This window comes from Fukomys damarensis, unplaced genomic scaffold, assembly GCF_012274545.1.
Source record: "Fukomys damarensis isolate Sample0158 unplaced genomic scaffold, DMR_v1.0_HiC HiC_scaffold_22, whole genome shotgun sequence".
Classification (NCBI taxonomy): domain Eukaryota; kingdom Metazoa; phylum Chordata; class Mammalia; order Rodentia; family Bathyergidae; genus Fukomys; species Fukomys damarensis.
In genome coordinates this window covers 26048102-26069589 of record NW_022900934.1, presented here as the reverse complement: position 1 = coordinate 26069589, position 21488 = coordinate 26048102, and the positions used below count along the sequence as shown (strand labels likewise).

At 41.2% G+C, this 21488-nt stretch overlaps 1 protein-coding gene across 2 annotated transcripts in view; it reads left to right on the top strand.

The window, feature by feature from the left end:
- The first annotated feature begins 806 nt into the window (after positions 1-806).
- Kif3b (kinesin family member 3B) overlaps positions 807-21488 on the top strand; it is a 39683-nt gene continuing 19001 nt past the window's right edge. For both annotated transcript variants that reach the window (XM_010628453.3, XM_010628452.3), the window contains exon 1: positions 807-922. The gene's annotated coding sequence lies outside the window, so the exon portion shown is untranslated. The remainder of the gene's footprint in view (positions 923-21488) is intronic.

The window sequence follows — 21488 nt, the reverse complement described above, 5'->3', positions numbered from 1 at the left end:
AGCGTTTACTGAGCACCTACTATGGACCAAGCTTGGTTCTAAGTATAGTGGCTATAATAGGAACAAAGACAGACCCAGCTCTCTTAGAGTTTATATTTAGTAAGGAGTAGCAGGTGTGAGTCCCAGGGGGAGATTCGACATGATCTTCTATGCCAGGATGGCTAGAACAGAGTTAATAATTTTGTAAGAAGCAGTGTAAGGACTTTGCATTTGAATTTGAGAGAGGTGGGGCTCCATTAAAGGATGTTAACCAAAACGTGATGTGATCCATTTTACATTTTTAAAATTATTACTCTGGTCGTGTTGTGGGAAATGGATTGGCAGAGCAGAAAGCAGCAGAGAGACTAGCGTACAGTTGAGGGTGGCTCTGCTTGGAGTGGTGGCCCTGAAGATGGAGAAGGAGAGACATTTGACAGGTAGACTAAGGGAAGAGATGTCTGATTGGATGTAAGGGGTGAAGTGCAGGGAAAACACCAGAATGATTCCTGTTAGGTTGTGTCACAGGGTGGAAGCTAAATGTGAGGGACTCAGCAATAATTTGAAACACAAATCAGGTGATTAACGTGAGAGTGCTTTAGGAAGGGTGAAAAGGCGGGTAACAGGGCAGTGCGTTCCATTTTACAGATGGCGAAAATGAAGAACCAGATAACCAGCGGACCATCCTACTAGGCGCCATCACCGAAACGGCCCCGCCCCGTACCACCGGTTTTGCCTGTGTCCGTGTTCCCTATCCCAATAAAGTTATTGAAATTGACACAGGTTGCTAAGGAAGTGGGTCGTAGAGCCGGGTTGCCAAGGAAGTGAGCGGCCACGGTCTCTCCCCATCCGGGGCAGCCGGGAATGGCTGAACCTGGGGTTCGCCGCTACCGCCCCTGCCGCGGCCGCCGCCGCCGCCGCCACCAGCTTTCTGCTCAGGCCGCAGGTGAGTCGGGAGGGGCGCGGTGCTCAGCGGGCAGGGCCGACCCCTCTGGCACTTTCCTGGTGGCGGGCACCAGCGACGCTGACTGGCTTTGCTGCCCGCGAGCCCCGGCATCCTCTGCCCAGCCTCCGGGCATCCTCGGGCGGTCCAGGCGAGTTTATTCCTCCTCCCCCAGGCGGGGCCTCAACTCGACCCCCAGTGATCGCCACCGAGGCTCACAGTACCCCTGGGGCTGGGTGGTGGTCAGGGCCCCAGCTGGGAGGACTGGGATCTGAACCTCGGCGCTGTCGCTGCCTCCTGTGTGACCTTGGGCAGGTCCCTAACTCTCTTCCCTCACTTGACCTGTTTGTTCAATGGGGTCCTAACCCTTGCTGCTCTGGGTGGTTAAGGTGATGAGATGTGTAAGGTATAGTGGGTGAAAGGGAGAAGGGAGAATTCTTCAAGAGTTCTGTTTGAGGTCTTGAGTGTTTGAGTTTTGAGACCGCACATCTTTGTTCCATAACTGTGTGGCCTTGGGCAAGTTAATCTCTCTGAGCCCCCCACCTTCTGTAAAACGGAATAATGGAATATGGCAGGAATCCAGTGACACAAGGTCTGTCAAGTGGCCTGGTACATCGTAAGTGCTAGAGAAACTCCATGAGGTGTTTGGGATAGGGTGGGGAAGGCTTCTGGGAGGAGATGGCTTTGGGACAGGTAGGATTTAGATGTGTATCGTGCCAGCTCATATGTCTATTCTGCTCAGAGCAAGGTGGTGACTTCTGAAAGTAGCCCTTCTGAGACCATATCCATCTAGGTAGTTGGTCTTATTTTTTTCTTGTGCCTTTTTGATCATTCCAGAAGAAAGAGTATCTTTATGTCTTTTGGGAAGTGCTTTAAGCAGTATTAATTATTTACAAGTATATGATAAAGAAGCATATTTCAGGCCTGGAAGTGTCATTCGGCGATAGAGTGTTTACGGTGCACAAGGCCCAGAATGGGTGGTGGGTGGGGGGAGCACATTTTAGGTACTTTATCTCATTTAATCTTTATACAGACTTTGTCAGTTAGCTGGTGATGTCATCCCCATTTTGTAGATGAGGAAATTTGGGAAAATGAATGGACTAGCTAGGTGTGGTGATAATCCCTGCATTCAGAAGGATGAGCCAGGAGGATAGCGAATTCAAGGCCAGCCTGAACTCATAGCAATACTGTTTTTAAAAGACAGAACATGAGCTGGGCGTGGTGGCACATGCCTGTAATCCCAGCCCTCAGGAGGCTGAGGCAGGAGGATCACTGTGAGTTCCAGACCAGCCTGGGCTACATAATGAGTTTCAGGTCAGTCTCAACTACACAGTGAGACCCTGTCTCAAAAAACAAAACAAAACAAAAAGGACAAGAATAAGCCAGCCACAGTGGTTCACGCCTGCAATCCTGGCACCAAGGGAGGCTGAGGCAGGAGGATGGCAAGTTCAAGTCCTACTTGGGAAACTTAAAAGACTCTGTCATTAAAAAAAAAAAAAAAAGCACTGGGAATGTAGCTCAGCCGTGCAGCACCTGCTTGGCAAACACAAGGTCCTGAGTTCAGTCCCTGGTATAAAAAAAAAAAAAAGGGCTAAGAATGTAGTTTACTGGTAAGAGTGTCCCTGGATTTAATCCCTAGTAACACACACAAACACGCACATGCGTACGTGAATGAACTTACCTGAGAATCTTATACCCATTATGTGATGGAAGTGGACATGTTTCCAAGTAAATCCTGTGTTTTATCCCCATTCCCTGATACCTCTGATTTCTGTTATGAGGCCACAAGTGTATTCTTTTATTCCTAACTGCTTTGGCTAGAAGCTTTTCTTCCAATAGCATGGAAACAAGATCTCATGTAATGGTCCATTTACTTAAAAAAAAAAAAAAAAAGTCCACTTAAATAGGTACTATCCAACCTGTGGCTCTCAAAAAGTGTTGGAATGTGTAAAGGGGGCTTCCTTGTCCCTTAGTCCCTCCTTTGAAAATGGGATGTAGGGTGAGTGGCACCAAAGGCCTTTTAGTGCTGTTGTGCAGTTGTGGTTAAAAGATTCAGTCAGGCTGCAGTTTAAAGTCTTGGCCTGCCACTTCCAGGGTGTGTGCTGCTTAGTGGTTACCTTTATCTCTGTGCTGCCTTCACCTCATCTGTAAAGTGGGGTAGTAATGTTACCTATCATGTAGGAATATCATGGAAATTGACTTGAGCTTAGTCCATGTAAAGAGCCTGGCATAGCTGGCTAATGTCAGCTACCATTATTTGGGTTTAACATTGCACCTGTACTATATAGGCTACTAATGATTGGTGAACGAATAAATTGTAGTATGTGATTATGGTAACAGGTTTGTCAGTCTCACCAGGTCATTGCAAACTTGAAATAGTTGTTCTAGCATTATGAAATTCTGGTCATGTTATAGGGCTGCTCCAAGAACTGGCACTCTCATGCCAGAATGGGTTGCAAGGAAAAGTGAAAGCTAATGGTAGGATGCCAAGTTTGGTAGCTAGACACCCAGTCCAGTAGATGTTTTCTAAATCTCTCTAGGCAGGGACATAAAGGATAAAGGATATCTCATCTTATAACCTTTAAGGAACCCAGAGGGTATTTTGACATGATTTTTTTTTTTTTTTTTTTTTTTTGTACCTGGGATCAAACTCAGGACCTTGTGCTTGCAAGGCAGGTGCAGTGTCACTGAGTTAAATCCCTGGCCCAATTTGACTTTTTAAAAAATTGAACACAGGGTCTTGTGCATGCTAGGCAAGCACTCTACCACTGAGCTATATTCCCAGCTCTTTTTATTATGTATTTTGAGACAGGGTCTCACTGAGTTGCCCAGGCTGGCTTTGAACTCTTGATGCTCCTGACTGAGCCTCCCCAGGAGCTGGAATTGCAGGGATGTAACAGCATAATCAGTTGATTTGATTTCTTTAAGTGAATTTGTATGTTGTGTTTGCTCTGGCCACAGAATAAAGCCACTGATTCAAATCTCCCATGTACCAAGACTTTTTATTTTATTTTATTTTTTGGTACTGGGGATCGAACTCAGGGCCTTGGGCTTGTGAGGCAGGTGGCGGCACCACTGAGCTAAATCCCCGGCAAGACTTTATATTTTTATTTTTTGCTGTGCTGAGAATTGAACCCAGGGCCTCACATTTTCTAGGTAAGTGCTCTATCATTGAACACTGAGCTATTTCTCAGCCCCATATCCCTGGACTTCTCCTGGGTTACAAACCTCAGGTTGCTCCCTATATGTTTTCATCAACTGTTTTTAGGTCTCTGAGGAAGAATATAGAGCTGTCTTTATGGTGCCTAATGGTTTACAAAAATGCTTAAATGTACCTTTGCTTATTTGATCTTATCAGTAACCCTTGGAAGAGGGTGAGGTGCAGATTAAGATCTCCATTATACAGCCAAGGAACCTGAGTAAGGGAAATCATGCTGCTAAGAAGTGGCCCACTTACAGTGGAGTCCAAGTCTGTTGACCAGTTCAGTGCTGTTTTCAGCTGACTTCACTCGCTTAGCATTTGCTGAGTCCCTGGTGTTTGTCAGTCCTGTTGCAGTCTGAGCATATGTTTGTATAAAGGTATATGAGGTTCTTGTTCTCACACTCTCATGAACCTTACCTTCAAGCAGCAACAAGCAGAAAAACAAACCAACAGATGAACAAGGTAGTTTGAATAGGAATAAATGCTACAAAAATAATGCAGCATGATAGCAGAGAGAGGAATGCTGCAGGGCATTGTGGGTACTGCTACTTTATTGGGAGGTCAGAGAAAGCCTCTTTAAAGCAGTGACATTTTTTTGCTGGAATTTGCTCCCAGGAAGGAGCTAGCAATTTGAAGATGTACCAGGAGGAACAGTTGGGGAAAGGGCTGTGAGGTAGGAACAAGTGTGGTAAATTGAGGAGCCTCAAGGTGGAGTGAGTGGCAGGAGAGATGAATCGTGAGAGTGGAGATCTTCAGTCATATAGGGCCTTGTAGACTGGACTGAGAAGTTGGGCTTTTATTCTAAAAACAGTAGGAACCACTGAAGGTTTTTGGGAAGGGGAGTGACATGGTCTAGTTTTTTTTTTTTTTTTTAATCTAGGTGGAGATTCCTCAAAAAGCTAAAACTAGATATTTCATTGACTCAGCTATTCTCCTGTTAGGCATCTTCCTAGAAGAGCTAAAGGCATCATATTACAGTGAAACATGAATACCCATGTTCACAGCAGTACAACTTATAATGCCTAAATCTTGGAAGCAGTCTATATATCCATCAACAGTTGAATGGATAAAGAAAATATGGTATTTATTCACAGTGTAGTACAATTCTGCCATAAAGAAGGATAAATTTGAGCCATTTGTGGGAAAATAGATACACTTTGAGACCACAGTTTTGAGTGAAACAAATCAAGGTACATAAGCTTATACAGTATATTGCTAACTTCTCTTATTTGCAAGATGCAAAGTATCAATAAAGAGCCAAAGAAAAGACCAAAGGAAACAGGGATAGATCTTGTACAAATGGGAAGTCGACCCAGAAAGAAGTGGAATGGGAATAAAATTAAGATGTTATATACATGTACTTGCTCTCCACAATGAATGTAATCATTATGTACTATAAAGGTACTAATAAAAAAAAATCACTGTAGGCCTAGGGGTGTATCTCAGTGTGTGAGTGCTTCACTAGCCTGTACACCTAACTGGTTCCATCTCCAGCTCTGGAGGAAAAAAATCACCTGCCCTTTATGTGGTCAGTGAATTTTATTTTATTTTTTATTGATTGATTGATTTTTTTTTCTTTTTGAGACAGGTTCTCGTCATGTAGTCCAAGCTGGCCTCAAACTCACTGTGTAGCCCGAGCTGGCCTAGAACTCGTGGGGATCCCCCTGCCTCAGCCTACCAAATGCTGGAATTACAAGTGTGGACCACCACACCCAGCAGGCCAGTGAATTTTAGAGGACATGAGAAAGGCAGGCAGAAGATTAGTTGGGAGGTTATGTGGGAGATGGTGGCCTTCTAGGATGGTAACAGCGGCTGGATAGGGATGTGTTTTAGAGGAAGGACCATCAGGGGGTGGTGAGAGTAATAAAGGATGATTCTTGGGTTTTGGGCCTGATTAATTTGACGTTGGAAGAGCCATCTGCCTCTAAAATGGTGAGAGGACTTTTGGGTGGAATGCCCTGCAAGGAAGAATTAGCTAAGGTTCCCTCAGACTCCTCAGAGGAAAGGGGTAGAGTGTAAGCACGTACCACAGAGACCATGGGGAGGAAATCCTGCTTCTGCCGAAGATGGCCAGGTAGATCCGATGGGAGTCCCTATCTTGGACATCTGGAAGTCCCGCCTTTTTCCCAGTATGCCTCTGCCAATGTGGAGTGGCAGGTGTGGGCTCTGCCAGGGCAGTACCCATCTGTCTCATGCTGTTGGCATTACTAGCTGTGGCTGAGGAAGGCTGGCAGGAGGCTGGCTAGCTCGGGGAAAGGGAGTAAAATCACTAGCAAAACTTGCTCCCACTGCCTCAAATGGCCATACTTCCCCTGCCAAAGTGGTTCTGTGCTGGCCACCAAAAGGCAGTTCTAAAATTTCAGGGTTTTTGAATTGGGAATCCCTTGAGCTTTTGTGTTCTGCCAAAATTCCTAGAGGATCCTTGAATGGAGTATTTCTTCTGAGCAAGGCATTCAAGCTTCACTTTCAAATGTTCCAATTATCGTACTTGTAAATGTAGTATTGCTGTGTTGTAAATTCAATCTTGTGAATAACAAAACTGATATCTTACATTACCGCCTTTATAGCTTTTCTTGCAGCTTAGACTGTTCTTTTCTGTTCAGTGTCACTAATTTTCAGTCATTAATGAAACGTAGAGAAATCATTCATGTATGTGAGTAACACTAAGCTCCTACTATGTGCTGAGTTAGGCTCAAAGTGCATTGTGTGACAGGTGCCATGCCTCTGGGTCCTTGTTTGAAATGCAAACTCTACACCTGGATCCAAAAAAGCAAGGATCTGTATTTTACCAATATTCCAGATGCTCATCTATGCAGGGTAAAGTTTGAGGTGCACTCAGCTAGGTGAACAGAACCAAAACTAGGACTTCCTAGTGTTCATAACAATACAGGTAGTAGTAGTAGTAGTAGTAGCAGTAGTAGTAGTAGTAGTAGTAGTTGTGGTAGTAGTAAACATTTCTTGAGGCAAAACACTGTTTTAAGCACTTTATGTGTGTGGCCTCATTCAGTCCTCCCACAACTTTTATCGTAGGTACTGTTAGGCTTTCCAGTAGAGGAAGTAGAGAACCTAAGTCAGGATCCCACAGCTGCTAACTTCAGGTCTGTTTCTCTATCATTCATGCATATATATAAATACATATATATTTTGTGTTTGTTTATTTGTGGTCCTGGGGATGGAATCCAGAGCCTCATGCATATTAAACGAGCTACACTCTTAGCTTCCATCTGTTTTTCGGGGGGACAGTCACCACATTCCTGTACCTTTTGTTTTATTTTTTTGGATTTCCGACATAGGGTCTCACCATGTAGTTCAGGTTGGCCTTGAACTTGAACTTGTAGTGATCCTCTTGCCTCAGCTTCCTGAGTGCTGGGATTACAGGTTTGTGCCACCATACCTGGCTAGGGTAGCTAATTTTAAATGCTGATGAAAAGTGACTTCAAAGAATATATGAGGAAATCAAGGGGAAAACCCTTCAGCTATTTTAGCATAAAGATGGGTGGCAATTAGTTGAGTAATGAGGCCACTAAGAGATATCCAGCTTGGTAAGATGCACTACCTCTCAAACTTCATAGTAGTCTAACTCCAGGCCCCAAGTAGCTGAAGCGTATAGGAACCACGAGCTTTTGTTCTGAGTCACTTAGCCTGCTGTTTCTTGATTCTGGTGATTATATCTACACCTGGTGAGATGAGGGTGGCTGAAGTCCTAGAATGCCTGCTGACTAATTGTAAAAGATTCAGTCTTGCTATGCCTGAGTTTTCTCTTTGTCCTACAGGCTCATTATTTTCATTTCAACATCTTCTATCTCCCCAGAGCCTTAGATCTTGGTCAAAGCCTATGCCACCACAGGAAACTCTGGCTTGAAAAGACAATGGGGACCTTGGTTGAGAATTCTAGTAACATTCCTGCCACTTGTGTTGTGACTTGGGACAAGTAGCTCAATCTCTTTGGACCTCAGTGTTACACACACACGCACACACATGCACGCACGCACGCACGCACACAGCGTGGGGAAATTCTTTTCAAGACCCTTTCAGCCCTGCCAGAAAGACTGAGCTGAGTTGGGTGACATTTTCTTCTCCTATGGTGATCTCATGCTGGGCTCACTCCCACATCTTCTGGGTGGAGCTCTTAGAGCTCATTTCTTGGCAGTCAGAGGGCATTACAATCTTAACAGCATTACATCTTAACAGCTTCACACATCTGCACTGCAGCTTGAGATGTTCATGTTTAAGGCTCAGTTAATCACGGTGTGACACATTGTGTCTCCTCACTATGTCGCACTGATTACGGGGATGTGGAGCTCTTCACTTGCAAGTAGATCTATCTTTAGTATGCTGATTTATTTAAATCATAATTTGCATTAGAGAGTGAACAGTGGTAATGGGGGTGGGTGCGGTTTTATTTTTAAACTTTTGGCAAGATATTTGCAGCTCTTGCATTTTCTCATATTTGAACAGTCTTGTAAATGTAAATGGGTCCAAGTAAAATGGACATCATCAGAGATTATTGGAATTTGGCATTAACACACTGTTACCCATCCTGGGTCTTTCATGTTACCTTAAGCGGTGCTTGCAGGGTTTGCTTGGGCTTTGGTGTTTGATAGAAATTAAACAGAAACTGAAGCTAATGGCATGATCTCCATCACCTCAGTGGATTGCAGTAATCATTATTTTAGAACACATTTCAAGAACCTAAGCAAAAAAATTTAGCTGGTAAATCATAAAAGATTCCATCCCGTAAGATAAAATGTCAGCTCAAGTTACTTAACCACAAGAAGATAGTCCTTGGTGGAAATAGTTACTAGTTTTGCAATACCTGCAATAAAGAGTTAGAGTCCCTTCTTCAACTGTCGGCCTTTTTTTTAAATAAAAATTTTCCCCATTTATAAAAATAATTATTTCCATTGAGGAAAATCCTGAAAAGATTAAAGCAAGTAAGATTCACCCTAAAACTCACCACTTAGAAGTAATGACTGTTAACATTTTAGTGCCCAGATACAAGTATATTTCTAAATGTATTTTATTTCATAGGTGTTTAGTTCTGACCTATGTTGTACTATTTCCTTTATATATTTATTGCAATATATTTTAAGATCTTCACAGATTAACCATAGGTTGGTGGTACCATAGAAGAGGAAAGAAAATGTGCAACTAGCATTTTTATTTTTAATTTTTGGTGTTCTGGGAGTCAAACCCAGGCCCTTGAACTCAAGACCTTGCACATGCTGGGGAGCGCTTGTACTCCTTTCTCACCCAGAGGCAGAGCTCTGGCCCTTAGGTAGGCTAGAGTCTAGCTAGAATTTAGTAACATTCTTTTGTGTGCTTTTATTCATTTTCACAGTTACCTTCTATTTGCAAGTGATATTGATTTTCTGTTTATGTTAGTGATTAATTTCTGTTTAATAAATTTATGTTAAAGTGGATTTTGTTTGTTTATTTTGTTTTTGAGACGAGTCTTTCTATGTGTGTATTCCATGCTGTCCTTGAACTCACTGTGTAGCCCAGGTTAGCCTTAGACTCCTGACAGTCTTCCTGCCTTAGCCTCCTGAGTGCATGCATAGGTATTAAGAAAAATCTGCAGAAAAGACTGGCACTTGTCGTGAATGGACTGTGCAAAGACACTGGGAAGCCTGGAACTCAGGACATGCTGGTATGGAAAAGGCTGTGCACTTTGTAGCCCACTAGACCCGATTTCAGCTTGCTTTGCAGCTTATTAGCTCCATGGGCCATGCTGCTTGCCTAAGTCTCAGATTTTTTGGACAGGGCAGAAAGAACCTCCTGTGGTCTGGATCCTTGATTCTTATCCTTGTGCAGCCCCAAGGAACAGGTTTGTAGTGTTATCATCTTACAGAGGGGCTCAGAGGGGAGGAGTTTGTTCAGAATACCAGAACTAGAGACAGTAGAATTGGGTTTCACTTGCAGATATGTCTGAATCTCTTTTTTTTCCTACTTGAGCCACCTCATCCTTCTATTTTATTTTTCTTGTTACTTTTTTTTCTGAGACAGAGTCTTATTATGTAGTAGACTGGCTTTGAATTTGCAACCTGGTCAACATAGTGAGGGCTACCTACCTTGTCTCAACAAAATAAAGCAAAATGAAAAAGAAAGTGTGATGTATATATCTACTAGATTATTACTCAGCCTTTAAAAGAAGGAAATCCTGGGGTGAAGGGAGGACAAGGGGAAAAATGAGACCCAAGACCTGTCATGTAAAGGTGCAAGATGCCAATGATGAATGTAACTGTACTGTATACCTAAAATGTACCAATAAACTCAATGAGGAAAAAAAACAGAAGGAAATCCTGTTGTACTACAACATGGGTAAACCTTGAAGACATTATGCTGAGTGAAATAAGCTAGTCACAAAAAGGCAAATACTGTGTCATTCCACTTACATGAGGCATTTGGAGTAGTGAAAATCATAGAAACAGGATTAGCAGGGAGCGGAGGGGGAAATGGGGAAGCGTTTGTTAGGTCTAAAGTTTCGGGTCTTGGTAAATTGCCCAGGCTGGCCTTGAACTTGCAATCCTCCTGCTTCAGCTTTCCAAGTAGCTAGGACTGTAGACTGCTACCACATCTGGTCTAAGTGTGAACATAATTAACATTACCCAACTACAGTATACACTTAAACATGATTACATAGGGCCCAGGATTTAGCTCAGTCGTTCTACTGCCTGCCTTACAAGCACACAGGGACTGGAGTTCAATCCCCAGTACCAAAAAAAAAAAAAAAAAGGTATTACATGGATAGCTTGCTATGGTTGTGCATGCCTATAATTCTACTAAGGAGGAAGGCTAAGACAGGAGGATCACTTGAGCCCACAAGTTTGGGGCCAGCCTTGACATCACAGCAAGACCCTGTCTCAAAGCAACAACAACAAACATATAACTTATCCTCTTAATAATTTTTGTTGTTGTTGTTAGAGATGGAGTCTTGCTTGTTGACCTTGAACTCTCAGGCTCAAGCAATCCATCTTCCTCAGTCTCCCAATGCTGAGACTACAGGCATGTGCCACAATGCCTGGCTTTTGTAGGTTTCTGTTGTGTTTATAGTACTAAGGTTTGAACCAGAACCTTTGCACCAAGCTACATCCCATCCCTTTTATTTTTTTATTTTGAGATAGGGGCTCATCAGCATATTTTCATTGGCTTGAACCACCAGTGTACATGCCTGATGTTCCACTGGGCAGCTTGGACCACCAACCGGACTGTCACATGTCACTCGATGGGACAGTCATATATGTGTGGTGCACTGGTGGTTCAGAGCTACCCAGCAGCAAGACATATGAATTATGGCCCCATCAGGAACATATTAAGTCACTAAATTGCTCAGGCTGGGCTCAAATTTTCAGTCTTTATACCTCAGCCTCTCAGAGTGCTGGGATTATAGGAATGTATATGTTACCATGCCCTTTGTTTAGTTTTGAGTTTACCATAATTTTAAGATATTTTAAAAATGTAAAGCCATTAGCCAGAGGGCGATTTCTCTCCCTATTGTAGAAAACTCTCAAGCATATAAAAAAGCAAATTAGTGTAATGAACCATGAACTCATTACCCTGCTCAGCAGTTATCAGCACATTTCAGGCCTCTTTCACCTATAACCTCCACTCACACCCTACCCTAATTATTTTGAAACAGGTTGAAGACAGCATATAACTTTATTTGAAACTATTATTTGTCTCTAAAAGATAAGAAACTTCTTTTAAAAATAAAACTTCCCACTTAAATAATAATTCTTTAACATTATCTAATATTCAGAGTTCGCATGTCCTTGACTGTATCGTATGTTTTAAAATAGTCGTTTTTTTTTTTAATCAGAATCCAAAACAGGGCCCCACACTAGGGCCACATGTTGCATTTGCTTTAAGCCTCCTAAGTCAGGGTGGACATTTTTAGCAAACAGACTTCATTTCTCTCCTGGATGAGCCAGTTGACTGAGAAGTTCATGGCAGGAAGGTTCTTTCAGGTTGACAGTTCAGTGGTGTTCAGAGCACATCTCTGAATGTGAAGGTTGAGTAGGGAATGGGGCCCACTTTTGGTGGGACTTTTGCATCCTGGAGAAGGCAAGATGGAATTCTGTCAAAAAGGAATGTGCATAGCATTTTCATCTCTGGGAGTGGATCCTACCAGTTACTGTCACGTGTCCTGAGGGTGTGTGTCCAGGGTAGTCATTGCAGCATTGTTTGTTGTAGTAAAAGACCAGAAATATTTTGAAGGTCCTCCAACAGGGCACAGATAAAATATCTTGTAAGCAACCATACCGTGGCATATAGCAAGCTATTTTGTGTGTGTGTATGTGTGTGTGTGTGTACTGGGGATAGAACTAGGGACCTTATGCTTGCTGGTTAGGCAGGTGGCGGAACCACTGAACTAAATCCCTGGTCCCTATAGCAAGCTATTTTAAAAAGATCTACGTATTAAGAAGTAGAGTAGTGTATAGTATACTCTCATCTAAGTTTTTTTTTAAATATGAAGAAGTAGGAGAACAATGTAGATATATTAATGCTTGCATGTGCTTCAGTTATCTCCCTTAGGAGCAGAGGAAGATTTGCTTGTTTACTATATACTACTGTGTACAACTTGTTTTCATTGTGCATATATTGATACATATGTAGTCATATATGTTTGTGTGTGTTCTTAAAATGTATGAGTTTAGCAGGGTGTGGTGGTGCATGCCTGTAATCCCAGCACATGGAAGGCTGAGACAGGAAGATCACTGTGAGTTCGAGGCAAGCCTGGGCTACATAGTAAGTTCAAAGCCAACCTGTACTACATAGTAAGACCCTGTCTCAAAAACAAACAAACAAATAAAATATATTAATTTTTAAATAAGACAAGGCTGGTTTTGAATCTTGAATCTTCCACTTGCTGTGTCACCTTGGGCTGACTAATTTCTCTGAGCTTCTGATCCTTACTTTTAAAATGAGGCTAATACCTACCTTCTTCATAAGATGATTTTGAGGATTAAAAAGAAGTAGACATTAAGCTCTTGATATACTGTGAGTAGCAACTATTGGATACAATAAAATCCCAGACCCACATAGATTCTGAAAAGGTGTCCTATGGACCTGAATATATTTTTATGACTGTCTTTTATGAATGTTTCACAATTGAATAAAAAAAGGGTTTCTGTCCTTTTTTCCACCAGGATAAGTGCTTTTTTGTTTGCCTTTTTGTGTCATCAGATGACAAAGGGTACACAGTGCCAATTTGAATTCAGGTAGGCATTTACTATTCATCTTACTTGTCAGACCTTTTCAAGCTTCTTTCTGAAAACTAGCTTGTCTTAGGACACTTAAACCAAAATCAAGGTGCAAGACTTTTTTTCCCCCAAGAAAAAATAGTTTTATTGCTTCCTTTCTCCTTAATTATAAAAACAAAATACATACATTTATCAGAAAGTCTAGCTGGGGATTTAGCTCAGTGGCACTATGCCTGCCTTACAAACACAAGGTCCTGAGTTTGATCCCTGGTACAAAAAAAAAAGTCTAAAGAAAGCAAAACAAACAAGAAAACCCATGAAACACAGGCTTAGTAACCAAAGATCAATACTGCTTGCATTTCCTGAATGTTTATTATGCATCTTGCATAGGCTAAGCATTTAATATTTATTGGTTTATTTAATTCTTAGAACAGTTCTTTCAGGTAGGTGTTTTTTACCACATTTTACAGAAGAAGAAACTGACTTACTTAGCTTTCTCAAGATTTTATAGCTGGATATGTTTCTTTTGTCTTAGGGTGCTGGTGATTGAACCCAGGGCCTCATGCATGCAAGACAAGTGCTCTACCATTGAGCTTGCACCCAGCTCAAACCCAGACCTAAAGCTCATGCTTTTTAGCTATGACTTTACACTCTGTCCCCTACATCTCTCTGCACATGTACACGCACACAAATACACATAGATTGAATTATGGCAATTGTTTAGTAGCCTGCTATTTTCATTTCTGTGCCTGGATACTATCTAGAGGTTTATGCCATTCTTTTTACGTCTAGAGGCATCATTCACCTTTTTTGGGCAGGGTCTCACTATGTAACCTAAGCTTCCCTGGTGTAGCCTATGCTGGTCTCAAACTTGCAAACCTCCTGCCTCATTCTCCTGAGTGCTGGGATTACAGGATTGCCACCACCATGCCCAGCTCTGCCATTCTTAATGACTTGATAATCTAATCAGTCTCTTTACTGGTATTTTAGTGGTGAGAGATGGTGCTATTATAAACAAATATGCATATACATCTTTGTACAAATGTTCAGTTATTCAGTTATATCCTTAAAATAATCCCAAAATGTGGAATTACTGCTTCAAGATGGTGTTTACATTTAGAGTTTTTTCTTTTCTTTTTTTGTGGTACTGAGATGATCTTGTACACGATAGGCAAATATTCTACATTGAACTACATCCCCAGCCCTTTTTTGAATTTTTGTTTTAGATAGGACCTGGCTAAATTGCCCATGCTGGCCTTAATCTTTGACCCTCGTACCTCAGCCTACCATGTAACTGGGATTGCAGGTGCTTGCCACTGTCCCTAATAGAGTTTTGGCCCTTAAGTAAATGGTGCCCATCTGAGATTCCTGAGCTCTTATGTGTCCTTATTGTGAACCCTATTAGTTCATATAACTGACTTACAAAAAAGATGACTCTCTGTATAAACACTGCTTGTAATAAAAACAAGAATATGTTTTACTAGTCTCATCTTTATTTCAAGTGCCTTTAAGAGATGAGGCCACACAACTTACTACCTTGACATTAAAAAGTTCAGAATTCTGTTACCTAGGAGGTGCACACCTGTAATCCCAGCTACTTGGTAGTCTGAGGCAGAATCCAAGTTTGAGGTCAGGCTGGGCAATGTAATGAAACTTTGTCTCAAAATAAAAATAAAAGTGCTGGGGATACAGCTTAGTTGTAGCGACTTGCTGGGAATACATGAGAATCTGGACTCAGTCTTCAGCACTGAGTAAGTAAATAAATGAATGAAAATTTATTGTCTCATAGAAGCTTCTCCTTTGAGTTGGGACAAATAGTTTTACTCCTAGAGCTCCTCATTCATCGATTAAAACATTTCTATTTATATTTATGGGGTCAGTAAAATTGGAGAGATGTAATGGAAAAAATGAATTTTGACACCTAGTTATTAGTTTACTTAATTTCACAAAAATTTTTCATTTCTTTTCCCCCCTAATTTTATTTTTCAGATCAGGTAATACACTCACATGACTCAAAACTTAAGAGGTGCATAGTGAAAAATCTTTCTCCTACCCTTGGCCTTTAGTCACTCAGCTCTTTTAGGGAAAAACCAGACTTTCTACCTGATAGCTGTTGGTTCTTGCATATACCTCCAAATATGAGTTTTGCACACATAAGCAAACATAGAACTATTCCCTTAACACAAATACCATGTCTTTTTTAAACTGTTGCTGGGCAGTGGTGTTATTTTTCTTTTCTTTTTTTTTTTTTTTTTGTACCTGGATCAAACTAGGGACCTTGTTCTTGTGAGGCAGGTGTTAGCACCACTGAGCTAAATCCCAGGCCCAGTGATGTTATTTTTCAACCGAAGATGGCAATCTTGTTTGGAAAAATGTGTCATTCCCATTTTGATAACTGACCATCATAGGAACCGGAGAGCCAGAATTGCACTTGGGGACCTGATGCAACTCAGGGATTGCCAACAGGGAGTCCTGATACTTAAAGAGCAATTAGAAATGATTGTGAAAGAGACTAATGTTGATAGTGATGTGATGGTTACAGAATAAAAACAGCTTCTCCTGAGAGACGATTGCTCAGGGAGTTGTTTAGGTTGGCTAATAGGAAGCCACTTTTATCTTCTTGCTGGAGCATTGCAGTGCTTTTCTGATGGCTCATGTGATTTGTGGCTCAGACTGCATCTCACGTACTCTGAGTCCTTGAACTCTGGGCCAGGCAGTTGGCAGGTGGTTGCTTGGTCTGATCTTAGAGGATGCTGCTGCTACAGCAGCATCAGTGGTGGCAGCAGTGGCTGTGTAGGAATGCATTGATTAGCGGTGCATTAGTATGCTTTCTGTATGCCTGCAGGTCGCTCCCTCTTGCAGAGCTATTTCTGGGGAATTGCCAGACCTTTATTTTTTTCCCCGTTTGAAAGTACCACATGCTTGTTGAAGAGAATTTGGAAAATTCACAAAATATTGAAAGAGCATGAGAAATTACCTGTCATCCCATCACCTAAAGTGTACCATTGCTGTTTTAATGTCTTATTTTTTATATAATTGCGATTAAATGCAGTCATTCAGTTTTGTATACTGTATTTATAAGCAGTTTCCATATCATCACAGAGCGTTGGTGAGTGCCATTTTTAAAAATGGAGTAGCATGTCACTTAGTCAAATCATGTATATATGAATTTGTTCATAGGCAGAGATACCTATAGGAGCCAGGCTGTAAATATAATGAACAAAGCATGCTGGGTGTGAAACGGGAGGGAGGGAGGTGTTGGCAAGCCCAGGGCCACAAGAGGGAAGCTGTTACTTAGGTCTCATTGTTGCTATTTGGGTCACTGTTCAAGAACTGCTAGGTATTCTGTTCTTCCAGAGTAGAAAAGCTTTATTGTTTTCCTTAAAATGAAATTGGTTGTTGTAATAATTCAGGAAACAGCTGGAATTGGTGGCTGTCTATATTTTCTCCTATTTACTTCAAAGCCTCATTTCCCCTTTTAAAAGAGAAACAAGTGATATCACTGATAAAGTTGAAATATCCTATTTTTCAGACTTCCCACTGCCCAAATTGGGCAGTCACTATTATAAATTGTGTATCTTTCTCTCAATTTTTTTTTTTGTACTGGGGATCAAATCTCCAATTTTTTTTATTTATACATACATAAATATAAATCCATGAGCACCATATTATTTTACAAGTTTCTAATAAAAATTATCACTCTACAGCTTGCTTTTTTACTCAGTCTGCTCATTTAATCTGTGTGTGCACACAGGTGTGTGGATAAAATAAAACTAATTCAAGAGTTGACAAGCTTTTTTTCTGTAAGGGTCACGTAATAAGTATTTCAGGTTTTGTGGGCCATACTGTCTTTGTTGTAGCCACTCTACTATTTTAATGTTATGATGCTATAGATAACATGCAAACAAAGGAATTTATGGCTGCGTTCCAATAAAATCTTACCTGCAAAAACAGACGTTAGACTAGATTAGGCTCGTGGGCCGTAGTGACTCCTGCTTTAATTTATTCCTTTTCACTACTGAATAGTATACTGTATTGTCTATAATATGAATATTTTACTTTTTCATTTCTCTCTAGATGCATGTGTAGGTGTCCAGTTTTTCTGTTATTGTGCCAGTGCTGCAGAACATATCCTTGCCCATATTTCCTTGTATACATGTGCCAGAGTTTTCACTATAAAATGAAATACAAAGTTGGAGTTGCTGAGGGCATTATTTTGGTTTAGTGACTGGTTTTGGTGCTGGGCATTCAACCCAGGGCCTCACTTATGCTAAGTCAGCTTTCTTTTACTGAGCTCCACCTCCCAACCCTTGTTGCTTTTTAAAACACCAAGTGGACTAATAAAAAGTTTTAAGTATGGGACTGAGGATGGAGCTCAGTAGCAGAGTGCTTGCCTAGCTAGTACAGAATCCTGGGTTTGATTGCCACCACTAAAAAATAAACTTTCAGGGTAGAATATGATGAATTTGTGACCTCTGCCCCGGAATCTCTTTAGGAAACCCAGTTACTGAGAACCTAGTCCACATATTTTCCATTAGTAAGAGCCACTCAGACAATGGTTGTTAACAAATGACAAGTCCTAGCCGAAAAGATATTCAGGAAGCAGGTGCTGAGCTGATGACCTGTGGTTCTTCCTTTCCTGGTAAGGCTATGAGTACCTTTAAAGATTTATCACTCTGTAATTGTACCCACTATAAGAGAAGAGGTAATAAAGAAAGAGGATCAGGGCATCCTTCCAAGAAAACCCTCTTCTTCAAGGAGGACCCAGAACAAGATTTTAAGCCCTTGTGTCAGGAAATTAAATCATTCCATCTTCCTGAGATAATTCATCAATAGTATATGACATGTGTTCCATCTAGCTGGGTGAATTCAGAAAAGAAATGTGCCCTGTGTTCACATTTGAGAGATTTGATTAAGAGGACTCATGCTTTAGGAATTGTTTCCTTTTTAAGATTTTTAAGATTAATGTAGGTCATTATCAGTCTTTCCTTTTTATCATTTTGGAGAGCTCAAAATATACACAGAGCTATAGTGTAGCAGCTGAGCCTCTAGATCAGCTTGCTGTAGTCTTTTTAATACAATCGCACTCATAGTGTTTTGTTATGAGAAAGTCACAACTTTGCCTCCTGAAAAATTGGTAATGTACAAGAGTCAGTCATCTTCCTGCCTTTACATTTTTCTTACCCTTTCAAGTCTAGAATCTTGTTTGGCTTGCCATGCAACCACATCTGAGGCCCTCCCAGAGGAGGCTCAAGGGGCTAACATTTTCACTTTGCTCCCAGCCCAGCTAGGGCAGCCTCTGTTGCAATGGAGGAAGACAGGCCTAGGAATTGGACGCAGCCATAGCTTTCAGGGCCATTCACCCAGAAATGAAAAGGAGACACCCAAAACTGGCCATTCTAACACCTGGTACTTTCTTCTTATTTGGCAAAATTCTAATAGCATTTAGAAGATGATGAATGAATGAATGGAAGGGCTGCCTTGTGCGCAGTTTTAAGTGGTTTTAGATTTAGTTCTACCAGGTATTTAGATGTCAGTTGCATCAAGTTTCATTTTTGGAATGATGACAATAGAAAATGTTATTCTAGTGGTTTCTCTTTCTTCTGCTGCTGCTGCTGCTTCTTGTTCTTCTGTTTTTGCTTGTTTGTTTTGTTTTGCTTTTTTTTTTTTGAGACAGGGTCTCACTGTGTAGTTGAGACTGATCTGGAACTCACTGTGTAGCCCAGGCTGGTCTTAAACTCACAGAGATCCTCCTGCCTCAGCCTCCCGAGTGCTGGGATTACAGGTGTGCGCCACCAGGCCCGGCTGTTGTTCTTCTTGTTGTTCTCTTGTTCTTCTTCCTCCTCCTCCCCCTCCTCTTCTTCTTCCTCCTCCTCCCCTCCTCCTCCTCTTTCTGCTCCTCCTCCTCTTCCTTCTTCTTTTCTTCCTTTTATTGAGACAGAGTCTTGATTTGTAGTTCAGGCTGGCCTTGAACTTGTGGCAGTCCTCTTGCCTCAGCCTCCTGAGTGGTAAAATTACATATAGGCATGCACCACCATGCCTGGCTGTAGTAATGTTTAATAGGTAAAATTAGGGATCACTTGTGTAATCTCTGGGATAGAATGACCCTTGACAGGGATTTTGGATGAATCTCCTTTTTTGTTTTTTTTTTTTTTGTCTGCCCTGTGGGGAGATTGAACCCACTGTCTCATGCATGCTAGTCAAGCATTGTACCACTGAGCTATACCCCCAGACCTGTATTAATTTTTTTTTTTTTTTTTTGGTACCAGGGATCAAACTAGGGAACTTGCACTTGCAAAGCAGGTGGCAGAACCACTGAGCTAAATCCCCGGCCCCAGACCTGTATTAATTTTAATCTATCATTATATTAGTTTACAGAGTCCTTCCACCTTTGTAAGTGCCTTTTAGTCTCACAGTCACCAAGAAGGGGAAAAAAAGAATTAACAGAAAATAAATTTACCTAGAGTAGAGGTCTTCTGGTTCTTCAATATTTTATTACATGTAACAACTAGAAGTATGAAAAGTAACTTTCTGTGTTTCCACCTGCTTAGCAACAGAAATATCTAAGAAGGATCAAAGGGAGAACATGTTGACTCTGTCTATTTATTAACCTGAGGCATATATGCACAGAGTGGCCCATTATTACTTCCCTTTCTCCCACCCTTTTGGCAAGGAATGAGTCATTTTGACAACTAAAAAGAATACTGTTGTCACTGTTCTGTATAGCTATTACAATTACAAATGCATGTATCCTTTGATTCAGAATTGTACTTCTAGGAATTTTTCCTTATAGATAAATTTTCCCACACACAATGATGGTGTATTCTAGGTTTTTCATAGCAGAGTATCAGAAACAGCTGAAATGCCTTGTAGTATAGAAGTTAATGATGTATCCATACAGTGAATATTAGGCTTCTGTCCAAAAGAATAAGGCAGCTCTATATTTGTTGAGGGCACAACCTCTTGGATAGGTTGTTTGGTGAGACAAGGCAAGATGTGGGACAATGCATTATTTTACATAACATGCTTTTTTAAAAAGGAAGGGGTGGGCCGTGGATTTAGCTCAGTGGTTCTGCCACCTGCCTTGCAAGTGCAAGGTCCCTGACTACAATCCCCAGTACCAAGGAAAAAAAAAGGAAGGAGTAAGTGCATATGAATACACATTTGTGGGTGCACCAAGTGCTTCAGGAAGATAATAAACCTAATAACACTTGCCTGTAGGCAGGGAAACTGGGTGGCCTGAGAACAGGTGAGGGGCAGCATCTGTCTCCATAGGGCCTTTTGAGTCAAGAACCATCGGAATTATCTATTTTAAAAAATTCTTTGCACTGAGGTCATCAGGACCTTGAGGTCCTTGTGTATCCAATTGCTCCCCCTCCTCCCAAAGGATACATTTATTTAATCATCCTTTCTTCTGCTCCAAGTTTTCTGGAATGAAATGAAGATCTCTTCTTGTCTTTACTTTAAAAATGGTTAACGCCTATCTACTTATTTGCATTCAGTTTCTATTAAATTTGTTAATTGAGTGTCCTTTGTGCACTTCATTATACCACATTCTCATCATTGTTTACTTGAAACACATAGTGCCCAAGCCAGTTTTTGTTGATGCTGTTAGAATTGAAAAGTATTATCAACATGAGCTAGGAAATTCAAACAGCATAAATGCAGAAACAATGAGAAGTTCTTTCTCTCTAGTCTTCTGGGTACCTAGGCCCATAGTTCCCCAGCTGGGCTGCCACTGCTATAATTTTTACATGTTTACTTCTTATAATAATTGTATGCATATTAAGCATAAAACATGCCTGTAACCAACCCCCTTTTTTGTACCAGGGATCGAACTTAGGACCTTGCATTTGTGAGGCAGGTGAGGTGCCACTAAGCTAAATCCCCAGCTGTATCCCCCTTTTTGTACCTTTAATTTTTTTCAATAGACTTGATTTTAGAGCAGTTTTAAACTCTGAGCAAAATGGAGAAGAAGATACAGAGATTTCCATATACTCCCTGCCCTCCACTTGTATAACCTTCACCATTATAGTATCCCCACTAGAGTGGTATAATATAGCAACTTAGCAAGACCCTGTCTCAAAAAATTTTTAAAAAGCCTGGGCCTGTAGCTCATTGAAAAGTCCCTAGGTTCAGTCCTCCCCCAAAACCCCAAAGAGAG